Raw genomic sequence first — 12,706 nt, 5'->3', positions numbered from 1 at the left:
TCTAAATGCATTTTCAGAGGCTTTTTTTTAAACCCTGTTGAAGTCAAAAGTTGAAAGAAAAACTGATAAAACGATCAATTTGAAAGATATTGGCAGATAAGTTTAATTATGTTTTGTATCTCCATAGTTATAGAATGTCCTTGGAATGATGAAAGTTTAATTTAACGGTTCTCCAAAGTATTTAAGTTCACTGTGACGTCGCAAATTAATGATGAAATGATGTAAAGCTTCACCAGCATTCAGGAAAAGCAGGATGAAGAGGGAGGCTTTTATTGTGAAGGAATTTGAAAAGATGAGGATTATGAGCAAGCCATTGGTTGAAAACTGGTCAGGTTTAATGCAACTCTGTTCTTATGTTACCAGTAACTTAACAGGGAAGCATCCATCGTTTGCTGGTGTGGTAAAAAAACACTTTATTTCGGCCAAATTCCCAAACTTCAGGGTCAAAGTGCGCGTAACTTCTTAAAGGAAGTGTGAGATGTTAAACTTTAAACACCCGGCTTCCTGGTGTGATGATTAAGCCCTGAAATTCTTAAGAGAGATTTCCAGACCCTTATCGCACCCTGCGCCCCACCACCCCTCCAATCACCTTAGAGGCTTGCCCAGAAATTGCAACACTAATCTGTTTGGTCCAATTTGACATATGGTATCCTGCAGAACTGCACCCGCTCACAGTTTTCAATGGAGAGAAGTCCTGCTGCAGCGAAGGGGGGTGGGGTTATGTTATGATTGGCCCATTGTGGATTAGAAACGTATGGCCGGTGATCAAGTTCAGGTCTTAAAAGGCCTACTATTACTTTTGCATTATATAGACCGGCCCCTAAGAGTAACTTTATGTAAACCGGGTTTACATAAAGACGCCCGTTGTAGCTTTTGATTTAAAGAACTACCTTCTGTGTTTTATTTTGGTAGGAACTCTGGAGTTTCCTGTTTAAGCTTTATGTTAAGACATATCAATTTTGTAATTTCAGTCATTTAACTATCACAATACAGCTATAGTCCGTGCTTCCAGGCAGATTTCCAAAGTTGATAACTTATAATTAGCTCCTTGCTAACACTTTAGATTGTCAATATTTGATGTTTTGGCAATAAGTGAAGTTAAAGGTGATTAAGTCAATGTTGAACTATATCAAATATATAAAGTATTGCCTCAATTCAAAGCCTCAGTAACTGTAGTCACGTTATAAGAAGGAAACCTCAACTGAACAGTGAACTATTGTATCACCCAAAAAGATTACATTTATAGAAATGTAATGCAGTGCTAACATGGCCGGTCAGCAGGAAGTTCAACATGATTAATTATTGATCATCAGCCACAATTTCTCAAGGGAAAAAAGGCCAATATTTACGTGTTCCAGCTTCTCCTGTGTGATGATTCGCAGCTCATTTCAAGCCGTATTATTATATCTGAATGAATCATCTTATGAGTGTTCTGTGCTTTTCTCTGACATTTCAGAAGCTAAGTTAATGAATAATTTGAAATACTAATCGAAAGTTAATAACGATGATTGTTAGTTGCCTAATTTGATTATCATTTGAATGTTTTCACACTTAAATGCAACATCAGCTGCTTGTATTGCCGCTTGGTCACCAGACATGTCCACTTATCATAGTTCATACCTCTTCCCTCTGGCATTTTCTCTAATCAGGTGTCCGATGTGATCCGACCAACTCAGGCTCGCACAAAGGCCTGTGTGTTCGTCACGTTCGTCCCATTTAGACTTACAGTTCTGTTTGTTGGCAGATTGACACCTCAGTGTGGTACAGTTTGTTTAACATTCGTATCAAGATGTTGTCATTCAAACGTATGCAAGCAGAAATCCGCACAGCTTCCTGTCGGACGCCTGATCTCAGCCGGAGGGTGTTTGAAGAACATTTGGAAGCTGTGAGTGTAATATGCAAATAGCACGCTCAGTTTGCCTGCGAGCAGCATGGCTGAGTGAGCGGCAGTCACTGGCAGTTGGCCAGTAAACTGGTTAGTGGCTGTTCATTAATGACAAACATGCAGAGACGAGACAAACAGGTCTGACGCCTGTTTGTTGTCTTATGATCAAACTATAATCCTTCACCGGGTTATTAAGGTTGCTTTTTATGTTGTCACTGCATTCACATCAGCCTCCAGGGCTTAAGGGTGTGGGCTTTGGCTTAAAGCCGACATTGTGTCTCTTGCATGTTTCAGTAGGAACCCACCTGTAAATACCAGCATGAATTGTGTTGCACTCTGTGTGTGTGTGTGTGTGTTGTGTGTGTGCACCACAAGTTTTCCTGCTATTAAAGAAGTGGGAAGCCGCATGGCTTGGCAGGCTTTCAACTGTTCCTGTGCCAAAACCTACATTTCTGAAGGGCCTGCTCGGCACGTGGGGCTTTCACTCTGTTATCCTGCCAAAAATGCAGGAAAAAAACGCACAAGTTACTTCACTGCCTGGGCCGGAGCCATGGGGGAATCCCAGCAGGGCCGACAGTGACGCAGGCTCAGAGGGTCGGAGCTTTTGGGAGTCCCTGCAGCTCCTGATCCGAGCTGCTCGGACAGTCCAAGGCTTTGTGTGTTCAGTCAGCGGGCGACACTTGGTTCAGTGTCAGCGTGATCTATCCTGGTACTGGTCTGCCTGGATACCAGCACACAGCTGCAACATGCTGACACGTCCATCAAATCTGAAGCGTTTGTATTTTATATTTGCGTCTGCGAGCGCTGGCAACCTGCCCAAGCAATCAAAAGCTAATTTAATCAGATCCGTGCCAAAAGATACACATCCCTCTGGAGCACACAGAGCGGCCAGATTTTATTAGCCGGAGCGCAGGCACATGAAACTTTAATCCACATCTAATGCAGAAGTGATCATTGCTCTTTGGGATGTCTCCATGTTTAACGCACAAAGCTCTTTATCTAAGATTTCCCACTCGTCCATCGCCTCTCTGCTGACAAAAGACATGATTGTTAAAGATCACAATGCCATGACGTGGCTGCACAGTCACCATATAAACCAACACGTTAATCCAGTTTGGGACATTCATGCCATTCAATGAACCCCTCGCCCCCCCCCTCCTCCTCTCCCGCACCAAAGGAACCATCATCATACCGTCAGTGTAGAGTTACAATAGCAGAGCGTTGAACTCTGCGAGCAGCAACATGCAGCATGTCTCCTGAATCTCACTTTTTATGGCCGAGTCTGTTGCTCACGAGGAATTCCACTTGGTGTGTTGCTTCTGCAGCTTACAGGAAGAAAAAAACAGACTAGATCTAAAAAGTTGGAGTTGTGTTAAAAATCTGATCGACGCAGTTCAATGTAATGTAAATTACAGGAAAAAGGTTCCTCTTACTCTGTCATTACCAGTTATTCAGGTTTAACTGACTGATCACACTTATAGGAATCTATTAAATGAGAAAGGAATGATTGGAAATGTACAGCGAGTGGAAAAAATTAATGCAATCCAGAACAATAGCGCTGCAGTCATCTCTTCACAGTGCTTCAAGAATGAGTCCTAAAACCCAGAAATAAGTTTGCAGTTTCAGTTCCCTTATTTTGAAGTCAGTGGGTTTGTTGAATGGTTTTGGCTAGATGCCTGTAATCAGGGCCGGGATGAACACAAGCTTCAGATATTAACACGTCTTGCTCCATCGTGTAAAATACCCCACTCCTGAATTGTCCTGCTTTAACTTAAAATGGGGCTAAATGAGGCTTTAGAGGCTTCCTGGGACGTTAAATGTCCTCTAGTAAATGCAGACATGTTGAAAGCTTGGTGGTGGGGACGTTGAAGTCATGCGACAGGGATGTAGTTTGTTTTTTAGCCTAGCGTTAGCTTTGTACTTCTGCCATTTGCAGTTATGCTTAAAAGTATCATAAACTTTCAAACTTTTTTTTGCCACAGAGCCTGTTGTACTCAGTAATTCAAATTCCATTGGAAAAACTCCTGCTCGTATACATTTAAATGATGCTGTCTTTCTGTGGAGCTAACCAGTGCTATGCTAACTTCCTGGTTAGCCTACATTATTACATCATCCCTGCACCACTCTTTTGTTTTTATGATGATTTTAAGATTGTGTCAGAGAAGGCTGATTAAACACGCGTTTGTAATAAAAACAAATGCCTGGAATAACATCTCGACCAGAACAAAATATGACGTAAGAAAAAGTGACGTATGGACTCATTGTTTTCTCTTCAGTAGTGACAGCGTTCGCCTCTTTTAGAGCGGCCTGTGTTCCAGAGCTGTCAACACATGAGATTTACATTTGCTCTCATAATACTTCCGTCTCCATGTGAAGCTGCAACATGGCTGTAACATGGAGGGGTCAATATCCACCAGCGAACATTTCAGCTGAATCAGCAGAGGCCTTTTTTTTCATTTTAACTCTTCATGTGACGACTTCCTGTGGTTAGAGGAAGGACTTCTCTGGACATTTTCCCTTTGGATTGTCATGTCTTTTTTTTAGCACCAACACACAAAAATATATGGTTCGCTCAGATCAGCCCACAATGGAATGTTTTGTTCCGTGTGTTTTTGCCCCTTTTCACGATCAAGTTTTTAATACAAGTATAAATATAAGTGTCTCAGCTTGTAGTTTTTAAGTGGACATCTCTTAAGAGATTGATCATCCGGTCCAACAGCACTCAATGTGTCTCCAATGCCCCAATAACATTAATGTTGCTTTCTAGCAATCTAATTAGTTGAAGTATATTGTCCAATAATGCGCTCTGCTCCTAAGAAGAGCATTAGCAACATAAATACAACAAAAGTAAGCACAAAGAGGCTCTTTTCCTTCCTTTCTTTCACTCATTCAAAAGTGGAAAAACATTGAAAAACACAGTTAATATTTCTGACAGCCGGCTCGGGATCACGCACCCCGCAGCACCCTTTACAATAATTCACTTCCAGCCCTCCTCGCTCACTCAGCCGACTCCTGTTACGCGACAGATAGCCGCAGATTTCCCAGCTGAGAAGTGGATCACTGGATTATTTTTGCTATATGCCCACTTAATTTATGGCATAGCTGGGGCTAATCAGATTTGGCTGGCCGTGTCGCTCCGGCTCGCTGGGAGAGGTCAGTGGAAAGTGCGTGACGAGCCCGCGCGACACTTCCTCAATGATCTTGTTGTTGGTGCGGCGGGGCTCAATGGAGCCTGTGTTATTGCCTTGAGAAGTAATACTGCGAGGAATGTGAGAGAGGGACGCATAATCAAGACCAGCACCACTGACCGACTTCTGTTTTATGCTTTTTTTATGTAGAAAGGATGATGAATGGAGACTGTTTGGCTTCTCCCTACACAGTAACTCTTTAACTTCTGTCACATTAAATGCTAACTGCTAATTGCTAACCAGTGTCTACAGGAGTTAGTGGTAAAACCCAAACTATAGCCAATACAAACCTTGGTGTAAAAGTGAAGCATGAACATTGACCAAAATAAAAGTCAAATTTAACTTAACATGAACCCAATTTATCAGACTGTATTTCATTTTTAAAGCAAATGCAGCTCTGCTATGCTACTGCTAGCATGACGCAACTACAATTCTTCTTACTGTTTAATTATTCCCCCAAACTGTGAAGCTTTTCATCCAGTCTTTACGGTTTTGTCCACCACATGGCTCTCATTTCTTCTACAACATTTACTCCTCGTACTGTTTAAAGTGCCCCTTTTAGATTTATTACTAACCTCTCCTCGGAAAGAGAGAGACACCACCCTCGCTTGATTCTAGCCGCAGGGAAGAGCCCAAAGCCGTTAATTGAAGCAAATTATGTCTTTGTGCAAAGCAAACAACCCCAGCGGTTTGTTGCTGCCCGGCTGTTTTTCTGTTAAAGATAAGACAATATGAGAGCGGAGAAATTTACATGTTAAAATACTTTTATTTGCTGTTGAAGGTATTTATGTAAACACAGGCGTAAACAGAAATTAACTTATACATATAAAGAGTTAGAGGTAGGAGAGGTGTGGTTTTCCCCTCAGGTCCTCGGTGTGTGTTTTTCTAGTCCAAAACAAAGATAAAAACCTTTTTAAAAAGTAATTGAAATTGTAAAAGCTGCTGTAATAGTTTGAAGCTCAGTTTTTTTAAGCTACAGTAAAAGGGACAACATATTTGTTCTGTAAACTTTGTTTTTATGATGCAACTAATATTCATGTCTCAGGATTTAATGACCTATCAGTATAAAAAAACATTTAGACAAACACTGTCGAAGTGATGTTTGTGCAGGAATGTTTGTGTGGATAACATCAGCACAAAGCCTGTTTCACTCCGAACACAGCCGCAGTAAAGTACATACTGACACGCGGTGCATGACAACAGCGCTGAGTGATGTGATCAAACCTGACAACAGACTTCCATCCACACATTTACTCCTGATAGAAATCACCTGCGGAGTCTTTTATTCGAAGCAGGCGTGGCAGGAGCGTGAATACGACAGCTAATTTGATCAATAGAAAGTACAGTACAGCAAGAACCAGTTACAGAAACTGCATCAACAGAAAACCCAGGGAGGACGTTATAGCACCCCCCCCTGCGATTTACATGAGATCTTTAGGAAGCTCGCGCAGCAACGGGCCCGAAGCAATAAAGATGGCAAATTAAAAATCGTAAATCTCCTAAGAATCTGGTTCTGTCTAACGTCAAGCTGAACTAATTGACTTTAGTTTTGACGCTCAGTTTGAGTTTGACTTCATTATCAGCACTTAAAAAGAAATGAAGACTTTTATTTTGAAATGCAAGATATGTATAAGCACCACAGTATGTACATGAACATAAAATTACCTTCAGAGGCAAAACTTTAAACTTTTTAACACTATTAAAGTTTGTAGCAGACGTTGGCTATGCCATGTGGGAGTTATACCAACACTGTATTTGTATTTGTGTTCTTAAAGGGGCCACAAAGATGACCTGTACTGTAGCAGGATCAATGCTCTCATAAGAATCTGGTTCTTTCTAACGCCAGGCAGAACAAACAGACTTTCATTTTGATGCTCCGTCTAAGTTCGCTCATCAAAAACCCACATTATCAGCACTTAAAAAGAAATGAAGACTTTTATTTTGAAATGCAAGATTAGTATCTGCACATTCTTACCTTCCGAGGAAAAACTTTTCTAACACTGTCAAAACTAGTTTGTAGCGCACGTTGCATGTACCATGTGTGAGTCACACCTGTCCTGCATTTTGTGTTCTTAAAGGGGCCGCGAAGATGACATGTACTATGGCATGGACTGGGTATTAGAAAGCTCTCCCTAGAGTACATTAGACAAAGTTCATGTCAATGCGTGTCCATACATATGTGTGTGCATATGTGCATGTGTGTGAGGCGCTGCGGGTCTCTTTATCTCGTTGGAATTAGACCCTTAGCTCTCGTTCTTATCGCTCGGCCCTGTTTGCTCAGACCTCGCAATCTTCTGCCTCTTAAATGTTGGTTTTTAAAAAAAAAAAAGAGGATTAACCCTTTAGCTTCCATCGTTTAACCCTTATTCAGACATCTCTCAAAGTTTCTGTCCTGGTAGCTCCTCCCCGCGCACACATGGACCCCGCTGCCTCCTATCCCAGCAGGCCGGCCTCGCTTTAGCCAATTAAGGTGTTAAATGAGGGTCTTATAGGGTCTTATAGTCGGCTGTGCGAGGGATTGAGTGGTAGGTTATATGCAGCTTTTTATTGCAGTGTGTGATAAAGTCTATATCTCCTTATGGTTTAAGTATTTTCTCATGGACCCTCTGCCCTCTGCGTGAGGTCAAAGGTCACTGCGGTGTACGGATTAGACGTCCTGAATGCTGGTTGGGATTCAGAGACAAAATTCAGCCCTGAGCTTAGTAATGTTTTTATTTGCAGGAGAGTGATCTTCAGCAATCATCACAGCAGATTGTCCGTTGCTCCTATGTGAACACAAACCGCCAAACCACCAAGTACTCACACTGATGCTGAGCCTCGCGTGTAGAAACTGTAGTCTCGCAAACAGTCTTCACCCCAACTTCTCGAATACGGTAAATGTCACCAAGTGATCCAGCAAAACCACAGACAGCCTGTGAAATGGGTTTACTCTGTAGTGGTAACTCGCCCTCAGAATTCATTGCGTATACAGTTTTTGAACGAAGCAGGATTTCCAAATAATAGCTATTACTGTCCCAAGGGGTTGATAATGTCAAGAAATTACCCGTCTTACAGTGGTAATTTCCCACTTTACAGCTACAGTGCAACAGAGACCCAGCAGGGGTTTTTAAGGGGTTTATTCATCCTTCCACCACAGAGACTGCTTGGTTTCTGCTGAAGTATGAGTTAGACATTAAAGACCGTATCTCTCCAGCCAAGGTCTGGTTATTCAGAATGTGTCAGGATGAGGTACTAAAGGGAATTGCCAACCATTTGACACAGGAGAAAGAGTTAGCGTAGCTCTACTAGCAGCTTCCTAAAGCATTGTTCTTACCCCACATGAGTGTGTAAATCTGCATCTGGCTGTTTGGCTGCTCTCCTCTTCGACACGTACACTTTAAAGTTCACAAATCGAGATAACATTTTTATGGAAACATCTGGAATTGGTGCAACATTTGGCATTTATGTGCAGCCACAAAACGCCAGGTTCTAATACCAGGGGATTGACGTTTTACCATGTGACGTGTTTACATGAGAGTTATCGAGGGCAAGCATGAGGGGTCTTCTCCATCTACGGCCAAGTCTACATCTACTTCTGTGTTTTCGTCTCATAATCGGACCCTTGTAGTCGTCTTGTATTAAAGGTTTTATAAGCATCAAACCTGCCCCCTCAGTAGGGGAAGCGGAGGTAGTGGCGCAACATAATTTGCACCATATAGCATGTCGGAAATCATGCTGCCTGAAATGAACAGTGGCATGAAACAAAGCAACCACTTCTGCTTCCCTCTGCACAGGAAGAGTCAACACAAGAGCTTTGTTGTAATCACTTCTGTCTTTGAAATGACATATATGACAGAGAGAGAGAGAGAGAGAGAGAGGCGGCTAGAACATGGAGAGAACATAAGATATTTAGCTTATTTGCACACTGGTTCAGACTACGTGACATGTTGAGTAATGTTAATTGTAAATGCACATACAAACAGTGCATGTATGGGCTGTTCTGCAGTGAATTTGCCTGTGTCACTTAATGCAAAGTTAATGTATTCTTTCTGGGCCCACTGTCATGTTTCTTTCAGTAAGTAGGACAGAGACGAGCTGTCTCGCTCAGGCCGGATCCAGTTAGGTAAGATGTTTTAATCCTGCTTATACTGGTCCTATTCACCATCTGACAACTGCAGACGCTCAGTTGTGCCTCTATCGCTTGTAAAGAATGCAATGAATCAATATTGAATATCTGTCGGCTGCCGCGCTGCATCTGCTCCGTCAGTTGTCACTTCCTTCATCCGCTGAAGAAACACACGTTTCACAGCTCTTATTTCCTTGTGCAACATTTCTCGTACATACAAACTATAGTACACGCTTTGTTCCTGTGCATGCTGTGGTTTTTTTAGTGACTGATGCAAGATGGGCTTTTGGTCATATAGCAATTTTTCAATGGGTTGAATTATATTTCACACCTTTTAAGACTCTTTGCTGTGTTGGCACAACTTTGTGCTTTTGTATGTCATTTTGTGGCTGACACATCTGACCAACTGTGTGCTGACTGCAGCTGGTTTGGTGTTTTGTTGGCACTCAGGGCATTTTTTTTTTTTGGTTGTTTTTCTTCAAACGTGCGATTGTGGCTCAGCCGGTCCTGCACCACAGAAGCACAAAGAGCAGTAATTGTTAGTCATTTTAAGAGGTTGAATGTATATTTTAAAGGCATGGAGTCAACAGCTGAGCAAAGATGCATCCCATAATACTGTTTATCCCCCTGGAAACAAATGTTTGTTTGTTTTCTTGAATGAGAAATAAGGTGCAGACTAGGGGTTGCACAAAATATTGATACAGCAATATATCGTTGTCCTGACTTGTGCAATACAATTATCGACAACATATTGATATTTAAATGTACACATGTATGACTCCTCGCAATGCTTACGACATGAATGAGGGTAACGTGAACGGGAATTTATTGCCCGAAGAAGAAGTTCTTCGCTGTATCGTGATATTATTGTTATCGTGTATCGCATCGCGTCGTGAGTTACCCTGCGATTCCCACCCCGAGTGCATACACATCTGATGATTCACTTGTGACACGCACAAGTCTTCACAACATAACATATTGTGCATATTTAGCTGATGTTTTACATGCACAATAGCTTGCTGTTAGTTTTTATTAGTTAGTCTTATATGTAGCTGCATTAGCTGATTAAGAAACACGTCTAGGCCAAAACGTCTTCTTTCAGAGTGACATTAAAAACCAGGATGTTTGTGGATTTGTCTCTCCTCTTATTTTGCTTTCATGATTATATAACATATGGAAAAGAGTAACGAAGAATCTAATTTCATCACCAGCCCATGGATGGACTTTGAACCCTACTGTTTATGCTTCTCAGGTTTAAACTCCACTACTAAGCGCGTGATACGCAGGTATGACTTTTGATGTAATTCCACTGACCTACATGAGACGAATGCAGGAGAAAGACGGCCCTGTTTGATGAGCCTCTCATGACAGTAGTTCCCCTTTTGGTTATGTCCTCCTTGCAGTGTGTGTGAGGTTTACTGTTAGCGAGTTTTGCTAACATGGCCGCATTTTACCCACATCAGCATTTAGGCTAGCCGTCCGAAAGTCTTAATCATCAAGTCCCATGTGGGATCTTAATTTTTAGTCAAGGAGCTGCTGCGGGGGATAAGAGTATTTTATACTCTGATAATGCTTTTTCACAGGCCTTTTGATATTCTGATAAAATAGTGCCAACCTTTTAATTTTGATTTGGCTTTTTATATAGATGTGCTCCGTTACGATAATGGCAAATATCAGCTATTACTGCGAGTCACATAGAGAACAGTCAGATGACAAGTTAGCTTATATGAATGATGTGTTAGGAGAAGAGAGAGAGGCAAAAACAAAATACTTTCACTGTATATCTAATGAGTATAAGTTTGTTTTTCAGCACCAATAACTAATCTGCAGCTCGTACTGTGTAATTCATGCTTTATCCAGTGTAAAAGTCCAATAACAAACAGGCATTTCTGAGCTATCAGAGCATCTGGTGGTTGCACAGGTGTCTCATGAATTAGTCAGCGTATCTGAATTAGTTAGCGTACAGTCACCGCTGCCTCCCATCATGACTGGCGCCTCGGCGTGTCCGACACCTGCACTATCAATTCCTTTCCCCATGTGCTGTTTGCTCTGCGTGCAGCTTTTTTATCTCTGAGTGACTGATCGGAGCTGCAGCCTCCACAAACATTTTCAGCATGTTCTGAGGAATCGGAGAGTGGGCTGGATAAACCGTTACTCTCCCTGGGGTATCACTGTGTGGTTTATGTGGTATCAGTGGTGGGTTGAACCAGTTATAAGAAGAGACAGAATTTAGGCCTGAGAAAGCTTATAATAGAGAATATTATGCCCACATAAAAAAAATCCCTGTCTACAACTTAAAGGGCAAAAACATTTTAGACTACAACAAACGTCACACCATCGTGAGATTCTTTCAGTAAAATATAAATTGAGATGCAAATATGATCTTTCCCACTGATGGTGAATCATGTCTGTGTCATAATATCTGTCGAAATAACCGCGCCATATGTTTCTTCATATTGTGCAACCCTACTTTGCATACCTGTGCACTGTCGGGAACAGGTTTGTAGCAGAAGCATTGCCGCCTACAAAAGTAGCATAAAAAACCCGCTGTGTTTCTTCTTAGTAAATTACATTTTACGTGCGGGGAAAGCGCACCAGTCATACCTGAGCCAAGTCACACCTCTGAATATTAATCATGTCTGCCTGCAGACAGAGCCGGGCTGTCTGTCGGTGCTTATTGTCGCTGCTGAGCTGAAATTGATCTTGGCCGTGAGCCAACCAGGTGAAGAAAGCGGCGGTTCTTCCTGTGATTTCACTTCCTCTTGTAGTTGAGGTTGAAGCGTGCTGTCCTTTGTCTGCATGTGTGAGTAACGCTGCACATGTTGCACAACACACATGAACTCACGGGCTGCGGATTCATGCTTCATGTGAATTTTAGAGTGAAACTGACATTTTTGTGTGGAAAATGGGGCTTTTTTTTGTGTGACTTGAGATGACGAGACGCCTCTGTAGTTTTCTGCTCCTCTGCAACTCCTGAAAGTTTTAGAAAACTTCAGTCAGGCGCCAATATTCATCATGAAGTTCCTCTAACAACATATTGTACTCTTTCTCGCTTTATCATTTGTTAATGTTTCTTGTCTTACGCTTTTTGGGGGAAAAATCTGACGCAATAGCAGCAATAAATAGCAACATACACAAAATAAGAGTGTGGTTTTTGATTCATTAGATCAGTGAGAGGTAGATGAATGTAAAGTTGAGTCATGACTAATTCGATGCATCGGGGAAAGTTGTGATATAAGGAGCTCTTTCCCTTCTACTGTAGGTAGCGATGTTAGCAGACGTGGGGAAGTAGTAGTCTGACGCTTCTTTTTTCTCTCCCTCAGGTCTTTGTAGTCTGTCAGCACACTCGTCCTCCCACCTTGGCTTCCGAAACTTGTGCCTCACTGAACTCTGCTCTGCAGCCGACTTCAGTTTCCCCCCCGACTGCAGGAAAACCCATCGAGACAAGAGAGAGGCCTCTGTCTCCTGCGCTGCTACTGACCGCTGACTGCATGTCTCAGAGCTCTGACCGACCCCCCTCCTCTTCCT

Source organism: Semicossyphus pulcher, unplaced genomic scaffold (assembly GCF_022749685.1).
Source record: "Semicossyphus pulcher isolate SPU_LCO1_2020_fin unplaced genomic scaffold, fSemPul1.0.p SCAF_4, whole genome shotgun sequence".
Lineage (NCBI taxonomy): Eukaryota > Metazoa > Chordata > Actinopteri > Labriformes > Labridae > Semicossyphus > Semicossyphus pulcher.
Note: the sequence above shows the minus strand (reverse complement) of the source record.